This window comes from Ambystoma mexicanum, chromosome 7p (genome assembly GCF_040938575.1).
Source record: "Ambystoma mexicanum isolate Mex_15411 chromosome 7p, UKY_AmexF1_1, whole genome shotgun sequence".
NCBI lineage: Eukaryota > Metazoa > Chordata > Amphibia > Caudata > Ambystomatidae > Ambystoma > Ambystoma mexicanum.
In genome coordinates this window covers 6,087,676-6,113,490 of record NC_090939.1, presented here as the reverse complement: position 1 = coordinate 6,113,490, position 25,815 = coordinate 6,087,676, and the positions used below count along the sequence as shown (strand labels likewise).

Genomic DNA, 25,815 nt, shown 5'->3' with positions numbered 1-25,815 from the left:
TGATGAATGTGGGGGTACCAAGGCAGCCATAGAAACATGTACAGAGACACTAAGGGCAGAAATGGAGAGAAGCACCGAGAGCCTGAGAGAACAAATGGAGAGAAGCACCGAGAGCCTGAGAGAACAAATGGAGAGAAGCACCGAGAGCCTGAGAGTACAAATGGAGAGAAGCACCGAGAGCCTGAGGGGGGAACTGCATGCGACGTCCAAAGACGTATGTGCTGAACTTGCCGCTGTGCGCCGTGTGCTCACTGAGCTCTCACAAACCCTTAGGGACATGCATGGACGTGAGCAGGCAGAGACATCATCCGTTGCAAGTTCCGTCCAGGGCAGCCCCCAACATAGATCTGGGAGGAACCTGCGCTCCACAGGCAGGGGTGCCCCTGATACCCGGAGAGGGGGCTTGCAATAGCGTGTTCGGGGGGGAGGTAGGAGGGTGGAGGGGGTGTGTTGGGCTTACTTGGGTGGCGGGTCGATGGAGTGTGTAACACAATTTCACATTTGCTATAAACATTTCACAATCATCCAATGAGATGTGTGGACATTGATCTTTGTGTACGAGGCCATCATAGGCGTACAGTTCATATTGTGCATGTTCCAGACACACACAGTGCCACAACTCCCGTGTCCATGTATCAACCACCAGGCGTGAGTGCTAGAAGCATGAATCTATGATAATCTGACGAATTTCACGGCCCTCCTGTGCCTCGCGGACTCCTTGAGGTTCTGCCACATCCCCACCCACATCATGACCATATTCTGGTGCTTGCAGTTCTGCGTCAGGGGGCATGGGCACATTTCTACGTATGCACATGTTGTGTAGCATGACACATGCCATGACCATCTTAGCAACCTTCTCATGGCGGTACAGGAGTGCCCCGCCAGACCTGCTGAGGCAGCGGAAACGACCCTTCAGTAGGCCGAATGCCTGTTCTATGACTACACGGGTACGTGAGTGGGCATGGTTGTAGTCCTCCTCATGCTGGTCCTGTGGGTTCCGGAGTGGTGTAAGGAGCCATCTCTTCAGTGGATACCCGGCATCACCTATATGTGGACAATAAAGGATGTTTGAGGAATGACATAGCTACGTAAGCACCCCCCCCCTTCCTGGCAGGTCATTGCCGCATCACATACCCCACATTATCATGCATGAAATGAGACTCACCGAGTAGCCAGGATCTGTTCCCTGCATGTCGCTCCATGTAGCGTGGTATTGTAGAGTTCCGTAAGACCATGGAATCATGGGTTGATCCAGGAAATCGGGCACAACAATGTGTAATGATCCTGTTTGAGTCACACACCATTTGTACATTAAGAGAATGATATTGTTTTCGGTTGCGGTACTGGGCCTCCATGGCATGTGGGACAACCAATTCCACATGGGTGCAGTCGATGGCACCAATGCAACCCGGTATGCCGGCAAGTGCATGGAATCCCACTTTTGTGTTCGTAATTTCCTGCTCCGAGCGTGGTAGAGAGATGTAGTCGTCTGCGTGCTTCAGGAGGGCATCGAGCACTTGCAATAGTGTCCGTGACAACAGTGGCTGTGAAATGCCATGCAACTGTCCGACTGTGTGCTGGTAGGTGCCTGTGGCCAGGAAGTGGAGTACAGACACCACCTTCAGTAAGGGTGGGATGGCGGTTGGGCTATCTATCATGCTGACAAGGTCAGCGTGTGTCATGTCCAAAATGGCGGTTATGGTGTCCCGGTCCAAACGGTAGAGGGTGTGGATCTGCTCATCAGTGAGGTTGAACGGATGTGCTCGGAGGCGTGGGATTGCGGGCTGCCTGCGTGGTGGTAGTGGCTGTGCTGGTGGGCCTTGCTGGCCCTGCCTTGCCCTCCTCCTCCTCCTGCGTCTCCTCTGTGCGGCCGGTTGTTGTAGTAGTTGGTGTTCGTCTTCTTCTTGTAGTTGGAGTACTTGCAGTGCTATCAGGTCCCCCAGGGCCAACACCGCAAGTCCGGCCGGTAGCATTTTGGAGTGGGTGTGGTTGTGGGAGGGGGTTGGGTGTGCAATTTATGTGTTTCCAAGCTGTATAGCCTCCACCTGTGGTGATTCATTCCACCTGTGCAAGCTGCAATCCCCTTTGGGCGAGCACGTCCCGCACACAACGCTGCAAATCGACGCATGGCATCTTGCTATTACAATCATGTATTTCATCCCGATGGCAGTGAGATCTTGCTTCATATGTTAAATCTGCTATGCTCCCATTGTTTCACATACTATCTTTGCAGTCGGGAACATACTTGTGAAGGGTCCGTGGAATGTAGTACTCGATTAACAGTCGACCCTCATGCAGCGCTGTACCGCGGTTCACCGACGGGCGGGGCGTCCCATTTGTGAGTGTAGCCAGTTGCCATTTTCACACACTGCCGCACTAAATGGATGGATTTGTGATTTCTAACGGTCACAGATGCCTTTTCGACGTGATGTTGCAAATGAGGAATTCGAAGGACAGCGCTTTCGGTTTCCAGCTAGCGGCGAGGAGACGCCCACAGGTCTGACTGCAGATAGAAAGTTCTATTGTTTAATGTCCTTGGGACAGGGGCCATGCCGAGAATGCAATGATTGATATGAATAGTATGGGATGCACAATAGCGTAGTGGAGGATAAGGCAGGACGTTCCCAAATACATGTTACTTCACAACACTAGAATTCCGGCCTGGAGCACAGTGGATTTTGCAGACTGCATTTAGCACAGAATCAATGGAAATTTCTAATGTTATGTAAGTAAATAATCAGGCGTTTTTATACCGGGATGAGGGAATGATGTATGGATGCATGGACAGATGATTTTATAGAGAGTCTGCCATGTACATGGCTTTTTGGAATCTATCAACTTCCTCTGCGCTATGTGATGCAGGGCTGCCATAGTGGGACCATCGTCTATCTGTCCTTGTTGAACCCTCCCTGTCTCGACGCACCTTCAAACACTTGTGTCTATGCACGTTACTAATCCCATCTAATGGATTCTGTTTTAACAGACGCATGCACACAAACACTCGTTTGTAATAGTGTTTTCACCTCGATTTATATGGTTATGATTCGCAAGTGATTATTGGGTGCGAATAATCCTTTTGAGTGGGCTAGCATGCATATGGCTGTGGATTTAGTGTGATCTTTGAAGTGAGTAATTCAAATGGAGTTCAGATGCCCATACTATTCTTTTTCGTTTCATTTGGGTGACAGGTATCTCCTCCCCTTTTGCCGCTGCCATCTGTATGCCACTCCTGCAGATGGCTTTTACTCCCGACACCTGCTGCTTCGTGTTAATCAGTGGAGCACCATTACGATCTTATGGGACGATCGCCAATGGCCCACATGCCCTTACGCAGTACTAGTGGCTAGGAGCAACATTTCGAGCTTTCAGCTGGACTAGTGGCTACCTAATGGGACGGCCCTGCGGTTCTAGGCGCTTCCATGTTGCCTTTTTGAACGTGGATGTAGCCCCTGTGTACCATGGAGGAACAGGGCGTCACACAAGAAAAAGCTGGTCATTTATTGCGGATGCAGCCCACAATTATGAGATATGATTTGGAGTTCATGACCTAATAGCTGTATGGCCCGGGTGATTTGGTTGTGCATTAAATTTTGATAATGATATTGACCTTGTAGCGTTATTCTTTGCAAGTTATGTAGCATATTCCTATTTGTGGAGCGATGTTTTGTGAGGAGATCTGCTTTGGGTTCGGCCTTCTGAGCATAGTTGCGTGGTACTGTACTGGGCGCGTTTGCCTACGAAGGCCAGTAAGGTCAGGGATAGGGGCTGCCATTATGACTGTTTTAATGATGTCATGCTCATGGGAGGGGGATTGGCTTTTGTGTAACAGATGCCGGTCAGCCAGGTGGATTGGTGGAATGATGTGATTTTCAGAATATGGCTGGTCACAGGTGCCTGTGTTTGCGTGCGTTTCTTTGAGGGAGACTGAGGTCATGTCCATTGGAATGGCTTCTGTATTCGTGCAATCTGTACCCTGCTGCTCCCATTGGCCCCTCTTGAGATGTGCCTGGCTGCTCAGTCACTCTGCCAACTTGTGTGGTACATGCTTATGCTGCTGGTTGGTTTGTTTACTGGCAGGAGTACAGGGCTGGTGCAGTCTCACTCAGGATACTGCTTTGTATGTTGCCTTGCACTGGTGTCAAGCGATGGGGGGCCTGTTTTTGTTTGTCTCAGTTTTCAGTTCATGTTGCTGTACTTGGGGCTTCACATGCCTGTGCTGCATCAGTACGGCAATGGTGCCATGGCTAATATGGATGGCCACTCACAAGGCACTTGGAGCCCCTACATTCATTTGTTCGTTGGCATGCATGGGTGACTTGTACATTTCACTGGTTGCATTGTTTGACTTCATTGCACCTACGTGGAGTTGTGCAATGTGGCCAGGGAGTGGTGTACAGGCACTCAGTAAGGCCTTTTACGGTTGGTTTGCGATGCCGTACTTCTCACCATGGCGGAATGGTACTTTCCGCCATGCTTGATGGCGTTAGGTACATGTCCGCTAGGGTCAGAATTCCCGTACCGTTGCGCCATGGTGGTAATTACGGTTTCGCAGTGCGCGCGTGCGCGTACTTGGTGCAGTTAGCGTTGGCGTTCACTACGGTGTCGCTAATGGCATCGTACTTTACGGTGACGGGTCATAATCGCAACGGGCGGTATTCGATGGCGGTATTGCATTTCCGCCATCGTTTTTCGATTTCCGCCACGGTCGTAATGAGGGCCATAGTCATCTTCGATCGAACACCTTCGGGCCTGCAAACGAAGCTTTCACTGTTCGCCGAATATTGTTTATCCCATCATCTGCAATTTAATGCAGGGAAGTCAAATATCTTTTTATTTAATAACCTAAAGAAAAAGATATGCCCTAGAAATTGGACTATTGGCTTAATTCCTATTCCACGGACGGCCACAATCCGATATTTGGGCTACTTGATATCCGACTCAACCGCATTATCAATGTGGAAAAATACCTTGAATGAATCAAAAAGCAAAAATACTAATAACACAAATGCCCATGATACTAGCTAAGTATTGTAAGTTCTCACTGTCTCCATTATTTGAATTTTACATTCTTAAAGTCAAGGCGATATTATTATACGCCCTTAACATGTGCTTGGCCAAAATAAATCTATTTTTAGACCAATTACAGGGTCGCATTTGGAAGGACGTGTTGCGTCTCGCTAACTCACTCCCAAATGCGGTCCTAAGACAGGAATTAGGATTGATATCACTGTCTGCCCGTTACAAATAGCGACATCTAACAAACTATGCAAAAATGCTTTATCCTCTCAATAATTCTTTATATAAAGATCTGGGGAGGATGATTAAAAATTGCAATCCACCTTCCATTGAACAATATCATAAGAAAATGGAAGCTCTTTTGGACGAGATGGCACTTACTTCTGCCGACTTAGAATATCGCCAAGCACACGTCAAAAATCGGCTATTCGCCATTGATTGTTCAAAACCCTAAACGCTATGGAAAAATATTAGTTATACAAAGAAGCTGGCAAATTCGCCACAGCGTGTTTTCCGCGTAAGTCTTATCTCCAGCCATTTTCTTGGCCCATAGCAAGAAGCATCTACCTAAGATTCAAATTAAACCAATTGCCAACATTACAAAGAACAAAAAATTTGATACATTCAGAGGAAACTGGGTCTGGCGACACATGCAGATTATGCAAAGTGATGGACTCACATGAAACACTTAAGCACTTGACCATTTATTGTACATATTTCGAACCACAACGTAACGAAATATTCGAAATCCAACATGTGAATGATACAGTTTAAAGCAGAGAATGGCTGTGGATGGCATGCATGTGGGGATTAACAACTAAAGCTATTCTGAGAAGTACGCGTTTTCTTACTTGAGTGAATGTTCAATTAGAAAAACTACAACTAACTCAAGTAAACAGTGTGGGTCCAAAATAAAAAAAAATAAAAAATTTCACAAATACAAATTACAAATCTTTCTGGAACTGGAAACTTGACAGTAGGTCCTTATGATTGGTGGTATAGACTCTATGTTACATTGTTTATCTAACTTTAAAGGTGGAGGTTAAGGTTGTGATGCTGGAAATACATCGGAGGGACAGGGCCTCCGTATCCTAGTCCTTTACTGCTTTTTATCGTGTGTTCTGTTGTGTTTTCCGCGCAGGAGTTCATGTGGGACTCCTGGCGGTGCAGCTCTCTCTCTTTTGGTTTGGTGAACCGACCCGTGGGATATCCTTATGGCACCCATGGGTAGGGGTACAACCCTGCACCCCTAGTGTATGTTTTTGGGGACCTGTGTGGGACCCACAGAGCAGGGTACGGGCTGAAATGACTGGTGCCCTGAGCGTCCTCCATTTTGGGATGCCCAGGCCCTGTCATTGGAATAGGTAGATTCCTGATGGAGACAAAATGGCCCCCATGGCCTCTTGCCTTCCATCACCTGTTACCTTGATCTTCCCGAAGTCCCGGGAAGCCCTGCCTCTGTCCCTTCCCCCTGACTGGCTGGTGGGTGGAAGTTCCGTAAGTGGTAGTGTGGGGAAGTGCCGACCAGACTGGCTGGAGCCTTCTCAACGACCGTATGTTGTGGGTACACCTATGGGTGGGACCTGGGTGAATGGAGTGTGTGACGAATATACATTCTATGTTGTGACTGTAAAGTATCTGGTGATTGACACAATGGTTGAGACAGCCCTGCCCGAAACCGGTATGAATGCAGCTTGGAGTGTTGAATGGTTCGCTACTTGTCCCAATACACATAACTTGTGTGAGTGTCTGGAGAGAAGTGAATTGCCTGAATACCTCCTGTGCCTGATTGGCTGCCTGCCTGCATGAATGCCCGTAGTCGTAATTGGATGCTTGAGTGTGACCCAGCAGAATGAATGGGAGATCAACAGTATATCTGGGGACCTCTCACTGCTAGGAATCGAGTTCAGAAGCTGAAGTCCACTACGACAAGTAACTGGATTAACTGAAGCTTGATCATGAAGCCCAGCTGGACGAGAAGAATTGCTGTGGCTCTCCTTCACAATCTGAAAGCTGCTGTGCTTCAAGAACTGACCCAGAGAGGACCTGGTAAAGCACCCTCTTCCCGAGCTATGAGGGACCATCGTGCACAGCTGATCTTTGCCTCCGTTCCCTGGTAAACAGACCTTCGACAGGCTGCCGACCCGATACGGGGACTGCTGTGGAACTCCAAGGAGAAGCGCCCAGCTGTTGTCTGCCACTGTCGCTGACCGCCGTCGCCGACTAGAGCCGCCGTGCTCCCGTTGCCTAAGAACTCCATTGCTCCAAGGACGCTCTCGTCTGCATCGTCGCTGCCGTATCCTGCTGGAAAAGGCCTGACTGTCGACGCACTGAGGAGCATCCACCGGTGGGTTTCCTGCCACCCAAAGACCACACAGACGCTGACGACTCGACACCCTTGCTGGGCCACAGTTCTTCAACTCTTTGCAGTCCAGAACTATCGACACCGAGGTGCCCCGCACACCTCTTCCTTGCAGGACGTTTACGCTTCCCCGTCAACGAGCACCACTAGGAACGACGCGGTCACTTCACCGTCATAGCTCGACCTGTTCTCAGTCAGACGTTCGACGACCCATGACTCCTGCCTGAAAGGGAGGACACTCAGGCAGCGTTGTCGATTTCCCCAATGAGGAACGCTACAACACCAGGTACTTTGGGGTTGCAGAACTATTGGAAAATCTAAGTGTGAACAACATATGGACTGGGCTTGTATCTTTCTTCTACAGGTTGCCCAGGTGGGGGGATCTCCACAGAGAACTGTGACTAGTGGTAGGGGCCAGTATTCTGCCAATTCTACAACCATCTTGCTTTCCTTCCTCTCTCTACTGCTGGTTTCCTCTTTATTTTGATCTGTGTGTCATTCTGACCGTATGCACTTGAATAAGATTTAATAACGTTAGTGGTACCACTTTAGAATTGTACATATTTACCATTGTTGATTTTCGGAGTACAAAGTGATTTATCGTAATCGTGTATATGACCTTGAATATTAATTATATTAAGACTGTGACTGTGTTTTAACTGATACAGTGTGTGGACATTCCTTTGTGGGTGCTCGGGGCCTACGCTGTACTTAAGAACCAGCTCGCATCACCTCCTGAGAAGCTAGGCCTTGATTGCTTGACTACGTTACCATAATAGACAATCTTGGCAGGGGTCTCTGTGCCTACCCTCTACCATATAGAGAGCGGAAGTGCAGACCCCCCCTCTGGTCTTTACAAAGGTCTCCGAGGAGGAGAAGGTGAGAGGTAGAGGCAAGGTGGGAGGAGGAGAGGGCTGCCCACTGAGAGAGGAGGAAGGCTACCTGGCCAGGCAGCCTGTAGATAGTGGTCACAGTGAGAGAAATACCAGGAGAGAGAGAGAGAGAGAGAGAGAGAGAGAGAGAGAGAGAGAGTCTGCAGACCAGGCATTGAAAGTAGTAGTAGGCCTGCGTAGGAATGATAGAAGTAGGAATCAAGGCTACACCCTCACCAGGACAGTTGGTTCTGGGCACAGAGAGGATCTTGTTGCCATCAGGAAGGAGAGTGTTAAAGCTTGTGACAGAGCTGGCCATGAACCACGACACGGTCAAACCGACAACATCCAGATTGAGTTCTTCACAGAGACGCAGATGTCAGAGGAGTGTTTGACAGCTGAGCGAGAGTTGCGAGTAGCACAGTGGAGCAGGTTGCCCCCTTGGAAGGACTTCCGGGGAGGCGTACAGGTCAGAGGTATGCCCTGCAGAAGTGTTGAAGGCACCCGAGGATGGGCAGAGGAGGAAAGAAGATAGGGCAAGTTTGCCACGGAGGAGGAGGTGGGTGCCAGAGGAGTGGCAGAGGAAGGAGGAAACAGGGTTGCGGGAGAAGCAGCAGATGCAGCCATAGAGGTGGCAGAGGATGGAGGAGGCAGAGGAGCCACAGAGGGGAAAGAAGGGACAGCAGAGAAGAAAGGAAGTTGATGAGGCATGGGAAGCGTCTATCAAAAAGGAGGAGGTTGGCATGAGGGCCTTGGACTAAGACGGTGCCGTTTAGGTAAACATTAATGATGGTCTTGGAGGAGTGGAAGGGGGCCAGGAAGGCCTTCCATCGGGTGCCACCATTAATGGGTGAAGAGAAAAAAGGAGAGAGAACAGAGACCATACAGGGGGTCCATAGGCGTGGAGAGAGAACGACAAAGAGAATGTCGGTGAGGGTCTGTGTGGAGGAAGCACTGCTGCAGGTATCAGCAAAATGGAGGCCTGCGTTGGGGACCAGGATGTCCTTTTTGAATTTATTCCTGTCAGACTTAGTGAGAAGGATAGGATAGTCGACCTAAAAGCAGTTAGAGAAGACTGGAGAGACAGAGAGCACCATAGAGGGCGCAGAGGGGGCGAGTGAGGGGGAGGGGGAGTGTAGAGTGTAGGGGAGTGGGCCAGGGAGCAGGCAGACTGGGGGAACACTAGGGCGGGCAGGACACAAAAGGAGGCGGGGCACACAGAGGACAGAACAATGACAGAAAATCAGATGCAATATATGGACAAAGTCAGTTGCCAACGGAACCGAGAAGTAAAGAATGGACACAGCAGGGATGCAGGCAGAACAATGTAAGGAAACAACCATGCAGAACAAAATCACAAAAAAGTACACAATAGGTCAGTGGAAGGGGGTTACGAAAGGGGGAAGGAGACGGCCTGCAGGGGATGCAGAGGGCATACGGCCCAGTGGAGGATACCGCCCCTAAAGTTAAGACGGAACTCACGAAGCCTAAGATGTGAGTGAGCGCACGTAATCTAGGATTGCGAGGGAACGCATGCGGCCAGAATGCAAGGAAGCGCATGCAATCCGTGTTCACGAATGCTGTGTGTAACCGGGTCATGGGGTTGATCCTGTCAAGGGGAACAGGGACACCTCTCAACCTAGTGTAGGCAGTCTACCGGGGCGTTTGCCAGAGCTGATTCTACCGCAGAGGCGAGGTGAGGGAGTTGTTAGGGACCCAGTCCCTAAAACCCCTGTTTGTTCCTCGATTGTTCATTCTGGTACAGCGGTCGATCACCCAGTGCCTTGCTCTCTCAATTATGGCTCAGGTTCTATGTTTTATTTCAGAACCATAATGGACCATAATGCCATGCTTTAGTGGCAGGGCTCATTGGACCAATGGAGAAGGCCGACAGTAGCAATGCAGATTCTGACACTGGCGCCGGTCAAAAGAGAGAAGCGTTACTAGACACGGTGCAGAGAGAGCGGAAAACTGAACACATATCCAATGGAGGAAATAACAGAGATTGTTCAAATCAGAATGCACCAAGAGAGGGCTGGGCTAGAAGGGTGCCGGGTGAGCATATGTAGCATTGCACCATAACACCCAACCCCGGGGAAAATACAGATGGAGATTGGTCCCCAGATTTACGTGGAACGCAGACCCAATGTGGGGTGTAAGGAAGAGCAGGAAGTAATAGGTATACAAGACCTGCAGGAGCAAGAGACAGAGAAGGGAGTTTGTGTGAGGTCAGGAGGTATGGTGGTGGGCCAAGAGACCAGGCAAAGGACAGAAGGAAGAGCAGGATGCTGAAGACTCTTTGAAAGAGTTGGATAAAGGTGCAGGTCAGGTATTGCATGTGAGAGAGAGTGGAGAGTGTAGCTGTGATTGTGACAGTGTATGTGAGGGTGAGGGGTAATGAAGAAGGATGCAGAGCAGTAAGGTGAGAGTGTAGTGAGCAGAATGAGGCACTGTGTGAGGGTGTAGAACGTGAAGGAGATAGTCAAGAGAAAGATTGTTATGGGGAGAGAGACTGCGAGAGAGGGAAAGAAACTGAGAGAAAGAGGGAGAGTTGAGGGTGAGAGGAAGGACTTGTAGAGGGGAAGGTTGGAGGTAGGAGGAAGTCGTTGGTGAGGGAGGGAAGTGGTAGAGATAGGAGTATGAGAAGGCTGGAGGGACATAAGAGCAAAGAGTTGTGAGAAGAGAGAGAAAGAGCGAGGAGAGGAGGAACCAGAGTGGAAAGGGAGTGAGGGAGTCAGGAGACTGCAGGGAGTATGCAGGGAGGGGAAGGGAGATGACAGTGAGAAAGAAGGAAGGTGAGATGGGATAGGTATTTGTTATGCTCACCTGGTCTCTGCGGAGGCAATGGGGCATGGTTGCAGCCCTTCCTGAACTTGAATCACCCCCTTCAGGCCTCTCCCTCAGTAGAAAAGCTGTGAGCGGTGGTACTTGGTGATACTGCTCCTGCGTGGAGATAAGAGTGTGTGTGTGCCAATCTGTGATTGCTGTACCTCTTGAACCCTTCACCCCAAAGTACGGTTTCTGTGAGCATACGCCGGCCCATAAAGCTCACCTGTGAATAATGGAAGATAAGCTCTCCGTCCTGCTACTTCTGGCAGGGGTGCGTCGAATGGGATCTAGTTCCTTCACTGATCGCTGCTAAGGATTAGTCCAGTCCAGCTGCGACTATGCTTCTCCTTATGATTGGTAAGTCTTTCTTGAGCTCTTGTGATGCTGTTCGTTCTTTTTAATGTCTTTATATGTTGCTCCTATTTATGCCCGCAATAATGTCTCTCTTCTGTTTTCTTCCCTTAGATGGAAACGCGGCCTCAATGCAGATGTGAGACGCGAGACGCGGCCGGATGGAAGATGGATGCTACCGCAATGTTCGACAGCAGGTAAGTGATGGTTTAAGGAAAAGCGCAAAGTATGGCGAAGCGCAACCTTAAACTGACTGTTTTTTCGATGTCTAACTTTTCTTCTGTTTTTCCTTACAGGTGCTGCTGTTGACGATGGAGCGTGTTGTGCTGCGGTGCCAAGATGAAGATTTTGGCGTTCCGGAAAGTGTAAAGATGAATACTTGGTTCGCCGAAGAGATGTACAGGTAAGAACAGCTTCCCCCAGTTGGTAAGTATGCTGGCAGGAAGCAGGATGTCCAGGAAGCAGGATCTTCAAAGGTAAGTCTGACCTCAGGCGACAGTGAGCGTTACGCTGCTTGCAAATGAAGAATAACGCGAAGCGTCTGTCTTGAGGATCGGGGCAGCTTATATAGCTGAGATCGTGGGGCCGTCTTACCAGCCACACCCTGCCACTCCTAGAGAGTGAGCAAGTGCGAAGGCAATCCATTAGCTGCCACACCCAAGAATACACTTGGGGCTGCTTAATGGATGGAATGTTCAAGGTTAATGCATCTGAAGTGCTATGTTCATAATAAAAGCTTTTTGGTGTTAAATGGATGTTCTTGTTTACTTTTGGTCATGGGCCTGGTGCCAAACGTGCCAGGACAGTGTCCTCCCAGGTCTCCTGTGCATGCGAACCCTGCATGCCTGTGCCCCTGACTTCATGACCATGAAAGCATTAGGAGTAGACAGGAAGTAGTGGGTAGGGAGGCAAGATCGGGGAAAGGGGAGAAGAGAGGGTGTCTTGCAGGCACCATTCAGAGCATGACTGAGACAGATCTTGTAAAATTAGTAGCACAGAACGCCATGGTTTAGGAATCCACAGAGGGAGTAAGTTAGATAGACCCTAGCCCTTAAACCCTCCCACCATAGAGAGAATAGATTAGGTAGTAGAGCTCACCAATCTCAAGGGTTCACACTTGGTGGAGGAAGCCCACGGGAGGTTGAGGGACCACTTAGAAATACCCATTAGTCAAGTCCATCTGCCGTTCAGAGAGCATCGTAGAGTCAGTTCTGAAGCACTGTTAATAAACCCCCCTGAAACATCTATCAGATTATTAAAGCCATCTGTGACATATGTCCCACTCAGTCTGTTTGCAGCACCCCTTGCCTGCCTCTCCTCCGCGCCCGTATATTTTGCCCAGCAGAACCTCTCCCCTGAAAACTTTGCAGCTTTAATGATTTACGTTTACCTTCCATGTTTTCTTTTTTCCTGCTCTTAGCAGGCAACACAATGATTTGCTACAGTCACCAGTTTTGACAGCAATTTAGTTTGCCAACTCACACAAAATAGAGTTGATTTGCTATTGTATCTTAGGTTGCAAACCTTGAACAAAAGAAACCGTTATCTCATCCTGCATAGTGTGTGTGGGTTTCAAAGGGGTTTGAAGTTGGGATTTTGGGGACCATGCTCCACTTTGTTTCTAGTGGCTTTGTCCCAGAGGCTACATCCACTCCTCCACCATTCGTGGAATACGCGGGAGGACTTGGCCTAAGCTACTGCTGCAGTAATATTTGCGGTGATGGAGCATGGAGATGTAGATGTAGGGGATTTTGCTGGAACAGGCACATGACCATTTCAGAAAAAGTCAATGATGGCTTCCACTCTTTCTTCCCCTTTTTTCTTTTGAATTAGTTGGGGATAAAGTGAGGTTATAGCTGGGTGTGAACCGGCACGAGGTGGATGATTGTTATAACTATATGAGTATAATTGGTTATTTATAATGCGCTTAATACCCAGAGGTTTCTAAGCGTGGACCCTGGGATCCAACCGTTGTTGCTCCACGTGGTCTTGCTTGCAAGACGAGCCTGTTGTCCTTAAGCTATCCTCCTGACTCTTTGATTTAAAACTGTTTACCTGTTCTTTCATTAAAGCTTCTTAATTTAGGTTCACTAAGTCATTTGGGGGCTAACCCATTCAGTGCAACACCCTGATTACTCCGGATCAATGTTACCCTTATTAGATTTGAGTACTCTTTTTGAATGGATAAATGCACTTCAATCAGAGATCCCTTCAATTGAAAGTGTTTAGACCAGGGTTGTCTAACTAGAGACAACCGGGAAACATGGTGGTATTTCAGGATACCCCTAATTAATATTCATGAGATAAATGTGCATGCAATGCTTCTAAATGTATAAAACATTTTTTCTCATGAATATTAATGAGGAATATCCGGACAACATGTCAGGATTTCAGCCCTTAAGGATTGGAGTTGGACAACCCTGGTTTAGACCCACTATTCTTTGTAAAGCAGCTCCATTTATGTAAGAACCTGCAAGTGCCATGATTATAATGTGTGTGCATAACATATGCTGACGTGCCCTTTGGTGCAATCAGCACTTATTGAAGCTGTTTGGCCCTTAGGGGAAAACTCCCCTCATTACGTGGTCCAATGAAGGAAAGATGATCAGTCATTCAAAAGGGAAACTCCACCAGATGCGGCCCGAGGTAGGAAAGGCCCTCAATCATCTTCTAGGTCACAAGGTTTCGGAACCCACTCAAATGGGAAGGTCGTGGGGCAGCTGAAGCCAGCTTAGGTCCCTTCCCAGAACTTGTCAACCACTCATAGACTCATCAATCATGTGATTGATTCTCACCGGCTCATCAATCATGCGATGTGTTTTCACCAGCTCATCAATCATGCGATGTGTTCTCACCGGCTCATCAATCATGCAATGTATTCTCACCGGCTCATCAATCATGCGATGTGTTCTCACCGGCTCATCAATCATGCGATGTGTTCTCACCGGCTCATCAATCATGCAATGTATTCTCACCGGCTCATCAATCATGCGATGTGTTCTCACCGGCTCATCAATCATGCAATGTATTCTCACCGGCTTATCAATAATGCGATGTGTTCTCACCGGCTCATCAATCATGCGATGTGTTCTCACCGGCTCATCAATCATGCAATGTATTCTCACCGGCTCATCAATCATGCGATGTGTTCTCACCGGCTCATCAATCATGCAATGTATTCTCACCGGCTTATCAATAATGCGATAGATTTTCACTGGCTCGTCAATTGTGTGATGCATTCTCACCGGCATATCAATCATGCAATGTATTCTCACTGGCTCATCAATAATGCAATGCATTCTCACCGGCTCTTCAATCATGCGATTGATTTTCACTGACTCATCAATCATGCAATGTATTCTCACCAGCTCATCAATACTGTGATGTATTCTCACCGGCTCATCAATAATGCGATTGATTCTCACCGGCTCATCAATCATGCAATGTGTTCTGACTGGCTCATCGCATTATGCTCTTCTTGGGGTATATAATTCTCATTTATCATAATTATTCGGTTTCTATGATGCCTCATGTTGTACAGATTACTGATTTATTGCACATTTCTGTTTCAGAATGGACCACTTTTTACCAGTATGAGGGACAGCAAACTCCCCCGTCCAACCTGCAACTGTTCTCTCTTGCTTAGTAATGAACGCTTTACCAGGTAAGTCCAAAACAAGATGCCAACTTACGAGCAGCGCCTCTCCAATACCCCAGTAGAGATTTCAGAAGGCCTTATCTCTCAGTTTGGTGCCTGGAGTTGGAAGATGAGTGGCCCTCAGTCCTGTCCAGGTCTCTGCTGGGTGTTGCGTTCTGAGTCATAGCACCAGTGGCATAGCGGGGGACCCCACCGCATCATGGCATGGGGGTAAGTGGGGGCCCTCAAACTTCAAAAAGAAATATATTCTTTTTGAAGTCAATCTGTCTTCATAAATACATTATTTCCGTTAAGGGAAATAATATCTTTATGAAGGCAGAGTGACTTCAAAAGGAAACTATTTCTTTTTGAAGTCTGAGGACCCACTCATCCCGCCACAGCTCATAACATGGAGGCCTTCAGCTCCTCTGCGATGAGGGCATCAAGTTTTCCTGCTTCAAGGAACAGGAGGCCTCATTCCATGGACCAATCATGTATTGGTAGCTGCCTGGGTGTGGTGTGTGAGTGTACAGTGAAAGGGTGCACATGTAAATGTATGGGTGGCTGGGTGTGCATATGTGTGAGTGCATGGTGAATGGTGTGTGAACGTGTGTGTGCTTTTGTTTAATGCCTGGATTACTTATTGATAATCTTCATTACTCCTAGCCCTACTCGTCCTCGTCCCTGTATTTGTATATGAGGTGCATTGCTTCCTACACAGGTACTGGGACGTGGAAGAGGGATGTTGAGGTAATGCCTAGTTTTGTTACCTGTAATCTTCAAAACTCCTATTGCCTCATACCTAAGTACTGGGACGAGGACGAGGCACATGGAGGTAATTCTTGGCAGAGGAGCTGATTTTGGGTGTTGGGGTAGGGGTGGTAGGGAGAGGGGATATGTGGGGGTGGAGTGCTGCGGGGGTGATTTGCTAAATCGTAAAGGTCATCCATTTGCAGGCTAAGCAGTCATGATATGTCTTGATACATGTTATTAGTGGCTAGACTGGCATTTTGGCGCAGTCAGTCTAGTGATTTCTTACTGTGGTTTGACTTTTTTTACTGGCCATCTCTGATAAAGCAGTCCTGTTAATTGTAATTACCTGTCTAGACTGGCATTTGGGTGCAGCCAGTCTAGCCATTTCTTACTGTGGCATTGTACATTTTTTTGGGCATCTGTGATAAAATAAGCATGATAACCAATCTAGGTAAGTCTTTTACCAGAACTTGCCCTCGGGCACCCTTCCCCGACTAGCCTTCTGAGTCTGGTCCACCCCCCTCCTTAGCACTAGTTGGCCCCCATCCCTGTTCCCAGAGCACTTGCCCTCCTGGGCCTCCCTCAGCACTTGCCCAGCCCAAGGCCCCCCCTGCACTTCTCCCTCTTCCCCTCTCCCTGCACTTCCTTTTACTGCACTTGCACAATCCAAATGTCACAGGGCCTAGTAGGACCATTACTGTTATTTTCTACGCCCCCCACCCCCTTGTCGCGTGGAGCCTGAAAACACGTTTTGGTGTATAGGCGCCATACACATGTTCAATAAAGAAAATAAAATAATGTGGCCTGGCATGTTTCACTAATATGTTATTACGTGTCTAGACTAGTCTACATTGTACAGCTAGTTGGACATGGTTTCACTGTGGCATGTCATTTTTAATAGCAAAGCGTTACATTAATGAAATCATTAGTGTTCTTGTGCACTGTTGGTCACTTGCACGGATTGGATTTTTGGATTGGTGTCACCCTACAAAACAATTGCAAACACTCCGCTTTTTAGCCAATTCTTCTCAGAAAGTGTGCTGTATAAAGCATTAAAACACATGTTTATATCTTTCTCCTGATGCAGCAGCATGATCCACGCGTGTATTACACAAGGGTATGAATGTAAAGACCTCTGTCGTCCACTTCCAACAAATAAAGACACCCCGCTAGGGAATAAAGCAAGGACATAGCTTTGCAAGGATAACAACGTTTTATATAATATAAATGCCAGCAAAGAACTCTGCTGCCTGAGAGCGCTCTGCCAAATATTACACGGGCAGCACACTAAAAAGGGCAAACACATCATCAGTGACGACATTACATAGGGTGTAAAATGACATTGCTGGTTGGTGGGACCTTAGAGCTCAGCCTGCTCCATAGGGGATGCAGGCGCTAATTGGCTGCTGCTTCCCAGTCGATCTTGGTTCACGTGGGTCAGATGGGTTCATCCTCACGGGGAAAGTCGAGTCACTCATAAAAACATTCTATCTAATCTAAGATAAACAACAGGAACTAATAATTCATTGGAAAGGGCAAACACCTGAACATCATATGAGAGAGAGGCCTAACAAAAAGGACATGATATATAGGCATAATGACCCTTACATTCAGGATTTCGTTAATACTGCAGTTCCCGCACCCAAGCTTTCTCCCTCGGGGGATTGATCTATCGTCTACCTTCCCTGGCGCCTCATGATACAAAAAGACGTGTGTTGCTGTTGGAGAGATATGCAGCCCTGCAGGCTTTAGATCTGCGGTGGGTAATCTGCAGTGGTCAGGATCAGAGGGCCAGAGATTTGCTAGTATGTGAAGAGGTAGGGAGTCAGGTCAAAGGAGTGTGCTGGGCTCTGACCTGGTAGGGTGGGGGTCAGTGGTACACTGGCAGTTTAGTGGAGGTGGATGGACACTGTACTGGGGCCTGGTACTGTCTCACGCTCTTCGCAGGGGGCATTCTTAGAAATGATACTAGATATTTGCGACATTGAAAGGACAGGGAAAGGATGGACTTCAGTGGGAACAAGGCTCGTGCGGAGCTGGCCTGGCGTGCTGATGACTTGGCACCTCTGTGTGAGCTGGAGATGTGAGAGCCGCAGCCGTCAGAGTGGCGGTTTTGGGACTAGTAAAATATGGCGTCTAGGTCTAATACAAAATGGAGTGTTGGAGCTGGGGTATAGCTCATGTTATTCGTCTAATTCTATGCACTATAGGGCTCTGCGGGTGGCGGATGCTCCCCTCTTAGCTTCAGATGGAGTTTATTCATTCGAGCTACGACTCTGGGGTGGAGTAGGGCCATTTCCTTCCCAACATGTGGTACTCTAGGCCGGGACAGAGTGTGGCACGCTGTCATGATCTCTGCTTCCAAAAGGTCAGGACTTGCCCGACTCCCTTGGAAGCAGATCCATAACCCAGGTTCCGAGTGCCAACCAGTCCCAATTGGGACCTTTTGGACCCAGTCCTGGCGCCAGTGGCACCAGGCTCATAAAGATGCCCAGTCCCAGCGCTGGAAGCGCCGGGCTCATAATGCTTGGGTGGACTTACCTGCAGCAGACCATGCTGCTTACTTGCCTGCCAGTTGAGCCTCTGATCCTCTTCTGTTTGGAACTACTTTTCCTGTTGGGTGGGGCAGGAGCCACTCCCTAGGTTCAGAACACTGGATCTCTTCTGGAAAGCAGGAACTCTTTTCATACCTAGGCGTGGCTATGGAAGGAGACACCTAAGCACTACAGGAGGCTATTTAAACCACACCCGATGGATGAATCTTGCTTTGCGTTATTCTGCATCCTCTGCAGCAGAACGCTCATCGTGTCTTCTGCATCTGATCCTGGGCCTAAGGAAAAAGGCTTACCATCCTGAATCCAGTCTTCAGCAACACCTATAAAGACAAGAAAGAACAGGTTAGCATTACGGTCTTCAGTGACAGCTCTTCACTTACCTGGTCCATCGGCTGTCACCAACGCCTCGCGCTGCATTCCGGCATCTGAAAGACAAAGGCTTACCTACTCTTCGTGCGCTCCGGAGGTCTTCACACTGCATTCCGGCATCTGAAAGACAAAGGCTTACCTACTCTTCGTGCGCTCCGGAGGTCTTCACACTGCATTCCGGCATCTGAAAGACAAAAGCTTACCAACTCTTCGCACGCTCCGGAGGCCTTCGGCGCTGCATCCCGCATCTGAACGACAAAACAAGGTGCGTTTAAAGACATTGGGGAACTTTAATACTCACGTGTCATTACTCCTTTCCACATCTAACCCAGTGGGTATTCCGGCACCCTGCAGCCGCTCCGAACTTGTACCTGCAAAATAAAAAGACAGTTAGAGCGCATCGTGAAGCAGGCAACAAGCGCTTACTTAAGTGCTTCCAGGTGCTTCTATTCATCACACGGGCTCCATCTTCAACTCACTTCAGCCCGTCATCCGCCATCGCCGGAACCCTGCAAAACAAGAGACATCATTACTAAAGACTTTAAAGACATTAGAATTACTCGAAACTTACCGTTCGTGCAGTAAACGACGGACAGCAGTCCTCTGAAGTCAAGAGGCCTGCTCCCCTTATCCAGTGAAGAAACTGGTTACAGCACCCTGCCCCGAGGCAGATGGAGAGCACAGCGTTCACTTACCTAAGGTGAGAGCGTTAACCTTTGGGGTTCTACAGGAGAAGAGAAAGGGAAGAAGAGAGAGACATTCAATAACCCAGTTCCTTAATCCCATATTTTCTATCTGCAGACATCTTACCCTTCGAGTCAGACATACAGTGCACAGAGGTCCAGCCCGAATAGCCAGCCGTGTGTTACACATCACCTTTGAAGATACGGTATACGCCCAGTCAAGACCGGCGCCTCTACGGGAATCAGGTGAGCGTTACAGAACGCAAAGCCCACCACAAAAACTCCCGTCCAGGCGCTATGGAAACCTCGGATACCGACCAGCTAGCCCAGTTACTTGGGGAACTAAGGGCAGAAGTGCATGCAGCCCGTCAGGAAACGAACGCTCTAAGAAGGGAACTGATTATTTCCAAGGAGCGAACAGATGATCTCGCTAGACAATTGCTACAGTCACAAGCCGGACAGACCCCGTTACCCGCATCTGGGGGAAATCTTCCTTCTACATCATCTATGAATCCAGTGCAGATCAACCTACCTGGGAATGTACCTCTGGCTCCGCCCGAACGATTTTCTGGTGACCCAAAGAGGTTTGCAGTATTTATCAATCAGTGCCGGTTGCATTTCTTATGCCGGCCAGCAGCCTTTCCAACTGATCAAGCTAAAGTAGCTTTCGTGCTTTCGTCTGAAAGGTCCTCTAACACAAAAGGAGCGGGAAAGGAGAAAACAGTTGCAATTATGCCTCTATTGCGGAAACTCAGGGCACTTTCTTCGAGACTGTCCTGTGAAACCTGCCAAGAAGGCAGTAGGAGCTGCAGTTACCAAAGTTACAAACTCTGAGCAGGGAAACGACCTCGCCCGACAAGAATAGAGGTCCTCTTGCCGAGCGTGAAAACCAGTTCCGTGACCTCGCATTTCGTGATACCTATGGTCCTCATTAGCCCTGATAATCCGGATCGATTACATGCAATTGAAGCTTACGTCGACAGCGTTGCCATCAGCAATTATGTGGATCATGAAATGGTTTTGAGGATGAATCTAACTCTTTGTCCCAAGGCTGTAAAGGACGTCATTACTACGGTGGATGGTACGGAGATAGCCTCCGGGCCAGTAACGCATACCACTCAAGAGGTGACGCTAGTAAGTCAAGATGGACACCATGAGAAGATCGTGTTCGATGTGATCAAGGCCCCTCAGTTTCAGATTATTCTAGGAATACCTTGGTTAGAGAAACACAATCCTCTGATCGATTGGCGAGCAAGAACGGTCCAGTTTCCAGAATGTGTCTCTACTTGTCACCCTCTACCTGGTGTTGCACTAGCAGCAATTTCTTCAGAGACTCCCCAGTTACCTCCCGAATACCTAGAATACCAAGATGTTTTCCGGAAGGATCAGGCTAACTCTCTACCTCCTCATAGGTCTTATGACTGCCAGATAGACCTGATACCTGGATCTACTCCTCCTTGTAGTAGAATTTATGCCCTCACCGAGCCTGAGAACCTTCACCTTCGACAATACCTGGATCAATACCTGGCAAATGGGTTTATTCGTCCTTCCAAGTCCCCTGCTTCTTCAGCTTTGTTCTTCGTTCCAAAAAAGGAAGGAGACCTTAGAACTTGTATAGATTATCGCTCCCTGAACCAGATCACCGTTAAGAATAGATATCCGTTACCTTTGATCCCTGAACTCCTGGACCAAGTCAGAAAAGCATGCATATATACAAAGCTGGATCTTAGAGGAGCTTACCACTTGGTACGAGTAAAAGAGGGCGATGAATGGAAGACGGCCTTCCGCACCAAGTATGGGCTATTTGAATATCAGGTCATGCCCTTCGGACTTTGCAATGCCCCGGCCGCCTTTCAATATTTTATGAACAATGTCCTCAGAGAGCTCATAGATGTGTGTGTTGTTGTTTACATTGACGACATCCTCGTTTATTCTTCATCGGAATCTGAACATCGGAAACACGCGAAAATGGTCCTCGAAAGATTGCGTCAACACAAACCTTTCGCTAAGTTGGAAAAATGTGTTTTCAACGTGACTGAAGTTGAATTCTTGGGATTCATATTATCACCTGGCAGAGTGCGTATGGATTCAAAGAAGGTCGATGCAGTTCTCAAATGGCCATCACCATCCTCCGTAAAAGGTGTGCAAAGCATGTTAGGCTTCGCTAACTTTTACCGCAGGTTTATCCCCGAATTCTCTCGAATAGTCCAGCCCATCACTGCCTTGTTAAAGAAAAACAAACGTTTTGAATGGTCTACCGAGGCGGAACAAGCTTTCCAGGATTTGAAGACTAAATTTATCTCTGCACCAATCTTAAAACACCCTCGCCCCGAACTCCCCTACATCGTGGAAACTGATGCTTCAAGCCTTGCCATGGGGGCAGTTCTATCACAAAAGGACCCGGTAACCAATCAGTTGCATCCCGTGGCATTTTGGTCCCGCAAATTCTTGCCTCCTGAAATCAATTACACGATTACTGACAAGGAACTTCTGGCTATCAAGTCTGCCTTTAAGGCTTGGCGGCATTATCTGCTGGGGGCCCGACACACCGTTACTGTGATTACGGATCACCGAAACCTGCAATATTTGAAAACCGCAAAAGCCCAATCCTCTAGACAACTCCGTTGGGCATTATTCTTTGCCGAGTTTGACTTCATAATTACCTATCGACCTGGTACAAAGAACGGTAAAGCTGATGCCCTTTCTCGGATGGGAGTGGAAGAACACTTGATCAACCCTAAACCTGTACCAATCATTCCCGAACAAAGAATTCTGGGTGTAATCGCCACAGAATCCATACAGGAAGTTAAGGATAAAGCCAGGCAACTTGTAACTCCAGCAGACATACAGAATTGGCATCTGCAGGGAAAGGACTTTGCAGTAAAGGACAACTTATTGTATTTCCAAGAACGATTATACCTACCCAGCACAGATTTACAGAAAAAAGTAATCTCTTGTTATCACGATTCTTTAATGGAAGGACATCCCGGTATGGCCAAGACCTCAGAAAAGATCAAGCGCTACTTCTGGTGGCCGTCTTGGAAAAAAGATATCAGAGACTTTATAATGTCCTGTGGAGTATGCGCCCAAAACAAGAGTCAAAAGGAAAGACCAGCAGGCCTCTTACGCCCTATTGACATCCCACCTCGCCCTTGGCATACGCTTTCTATGGACTTCATCACCGATCTACCTCCATGCTCCGGATACAATACGATTCTAGTAATCGTGGACTTATTCTCCAAGATGGCGCATTTCATTCCGCTCAAAGGCTTGCCAACAGCAGCAACTCTGGCCCGAGAATTTCTCGAAAACATCGTCCGACTGCACGGTTTTCCTTCGGTTCTAATTTCGGATCGAGGTAGTCAATTTATTTCTCATTTTTGGCGAAGTTGCTGTCGGTCGGCTCAAATTGATGTGAGACTATCGACCAGTCACCACCCTCAGACCGACGGACAAACCGAGAGGACCAATCAAACTCTGGAAAAGTATTTACGCTGCATGCTGCAACAAACTGAAAAAACTTGGAAAGACATCCTTTGGATAGCCGAATATGCCTACAATAACTCTGTTCATTCGGGAACTGGGAAAACCCCGTTTTTTCTTTTGTACGGCAGTCACCCTCGAACCTCGGAGTTGGATCCCCTCCAAGATCTTGAAACACCAGCAGTAGACTACCTGCATTCTACAATCACCCAAGCCTTTAAGGAAGCTGTTTCTCACCTTCAAAGGGCTAAAGAACAATACAAGAAAGGAGCAGATCAACATCGGAAGGAAGCCCCTCAATATCAAGCAGGGGATCAAGTCTGGTTATCCACCAAATATCTACCTCTAAAAGGGCCACGCACATTCAACCCAAGATACCTTGGTCCCTATTCCATCACTACCATAGTAAACCCAGTAGCGGTCAAGTTGGACTTGCCCCCGCACATGAAGATACATCCGGTCTTCCACGTCTCTCTATTAAAACCCATGCAACCTCAAACCCGACTAACTAAATCTCCAAAACCTATCCTAGTTGATGGAGAACTCGAGTTTGAAGTTAAAAGCATTCTGTACTCCAAGATCTCCAAATCTAAACTATTTCACCTAATTGACTGGAAAGGCTACGGCCCCCAAGAGAGATCCTGGGAACCTGCTGAATATATCCACGCTCCTCGCCTAATCAAAGGATTTCACCGAACATTTCCTGACAAGCCAAAACCCCCGGAGAAGCCCGGTTTGGGAGGGGCCTTGAGTGGGGGTACTGTCATGATCTCTGCTTCCAAAAGGTCAGGGTTTTCCCAACTCCCTTGGAAGCAGATCCATAACCCAGGTTCCGAGTGCCAACCAGTCCCAATTGGGACCTTTTGGACCCAGTCCTGGCGCCAGTGGCACCAGGCTCATAAATATGCCCAGTCCCAGCGCTGGAAGCGCCGGGCTCATAATGCTTGGGTGGACTTACCTGCAGCAGACCATGCTGCTTAATTGCCTGCCAGTTGAGCCTCTGATCCTCTTCTGTTTGGAACTACTTTTCCTGTTGGGTGGGGCAGGAGCCACTCCCTAGATTCAGAACACTGGAACTCTTCTGGAAAGCAGGAACTCTTTTCTTACCTAGGCGTGGCTGTGGAAGGAGACACCTAAGCACTACAGGAGGCTATTTAAACCACACCCGATGGATGAATCTTGCTTTGCGTTATTCTGCATCCTCTGCAGCAGAACGCTCATCGTGTCTTCTGCATCTGATCCTGGGCCTAAGGAAAAAGGCTTACCATCCTGAATCCAGTCTTCAGCAACACCTATAAAGACAAGAAAGAACAGGTTAGCATTACGGTCTTCAGTGACAGCTCTTCACTTACCTGGTCCATCGGCTGTCACCAACGCCTCGCGCTGCATTCCGGCATCTGAAAGACAAAGGCTTACCTACTCTTCGTGCGCTCCGGAGGTCTTCACACTGCATTCCGGCATCTGAAAGACAAAGGCTTACCTACTCTTCGTGCGCTCCAGAGGTCTTCACACTGCATTCCGGCATCAGAAAGACAAAAGCTTACCAACTCTTCGCACGCTCCGGAGGCCTTCGGCGCTGCATCCCGCATCTGAAAGACAAAACAAGGTGCGTTTAAAGACATTGGGGAACTTTAATACTCACGTGCCATTACTCCTTTCCACATCTAACCCAGTGGGTATTCCGGCACCCTGCAGCCGCTCCGAACTTGTACCTGCAAAATAAAAAGACAGTTAGAGCGCATCGTGAAGCAGGCAACAAGCGCTTACTTACGTGCTTCCAGGCGCTTCTATTCATCACACGGGCTCCATCTTCAACTCACTTCAGCCCGTCATCCGCCATCGCCGGAACCCTGCAAAACAAGAGACATCATTACTAAAGACTTTAAAGACATTAGAATTACTCGAAACTTACCGTTCGTGCAGTAAACGACGGACAGCAGTCCTCTGAAGTCAAGAGGCCTGCTCCCCTTATCCAGTGAAGAAACTGGTTACAGCACCCTGCCCCGAGGCAGATGGAGAGCACAGCGTTCACTTACCTAAGGTGAGAGCGTTAACCTTTGGGGTTCTACAGGAGAAGAGAAAGGGAAGAAGAGAGAGACATTCAATAACCCAGTTCCTTAATCCCATATTTTCTATCTGCAGACATCTTACCCTTCGAGTCAGACATACAGTGCACAGAGGTCCAGCCCAAATAGCCAGCCGTGTTTTACACATCACCTTTGAAGATACGGTATACGCCCAGTCAAGACCGGCGCCTCTACGGGAATCAGGTGAGCGTTACACACGGCCCGTGATTTGTTGCCGAGCTGTGGGGGGGGGGGTCCTCAGCATGGCTCACGGCGGCAAGGTCAAAGTTTGTGCTACGCCCATGCATAGCACCAATTTTTTAAAGCAAAAACCTTACTATGCAATTTTAGCTTGAAATAGGTACCAACAGGGATGTCATTCTGAGGTCTCCCTTGCTACCCCTAAAAAATAAAACAAAATTAAACATTTTTTTTTTAATTAAATTGAGGCTCCTGGGCTTTAGCCGGGAGCATGGCTCATTGTTTCTGGAGCGGCTTGTTTACTGATAGCTATAGCCGGTAAGATAGCTCAGTGGATTGAGTGCTTGCTGCTGCAATGTGTGTGTGTGTGATGTGCAGGTTGGACTCCCGGCAAGGTCAACTCAGCCTTTCATCCAGCTGAGGTTGATAACTGAGACCAATACAGGTCAGGTAATATTGTATGTATATTTGTCCTATATGAAGCGCTAATCGTAAGTGCTATATAATAACACTTCATTTTCGTTTGGCCTTGGACGTCTGCTTGCATTCACAGTAGTTTGGTAATATGGGCCTTTACACGCTAATATTAATGATACATAAGGTGATCCATTCTTGTATAAATGTATATCACTTTACAG

The 25,815-nt window shown here is 48.1% G+C and overlaps 1 long non-coding RNA gene across 1 annotated transcript in view; it reads left to right on the top strand.

The window, feature by feature from the left end:
* The window catches only part of LOC138526493 (uncharacterized), a 91,832-nt gene that overhangs the window by 26,158 nt on the left and 39,859 nt on the right, over window positions 1-25,815 (top strand). The window contains exon 2 of the long non-coding RNA XR_011283582.1: window positions 15,003-15,094. This is a non-coding gene — a long non-coding RNA (uncharacterized lncRNA). The remainder of the gene's footprint in view (window positions 1-15,002; window positions 15,095-25,815) is intronic.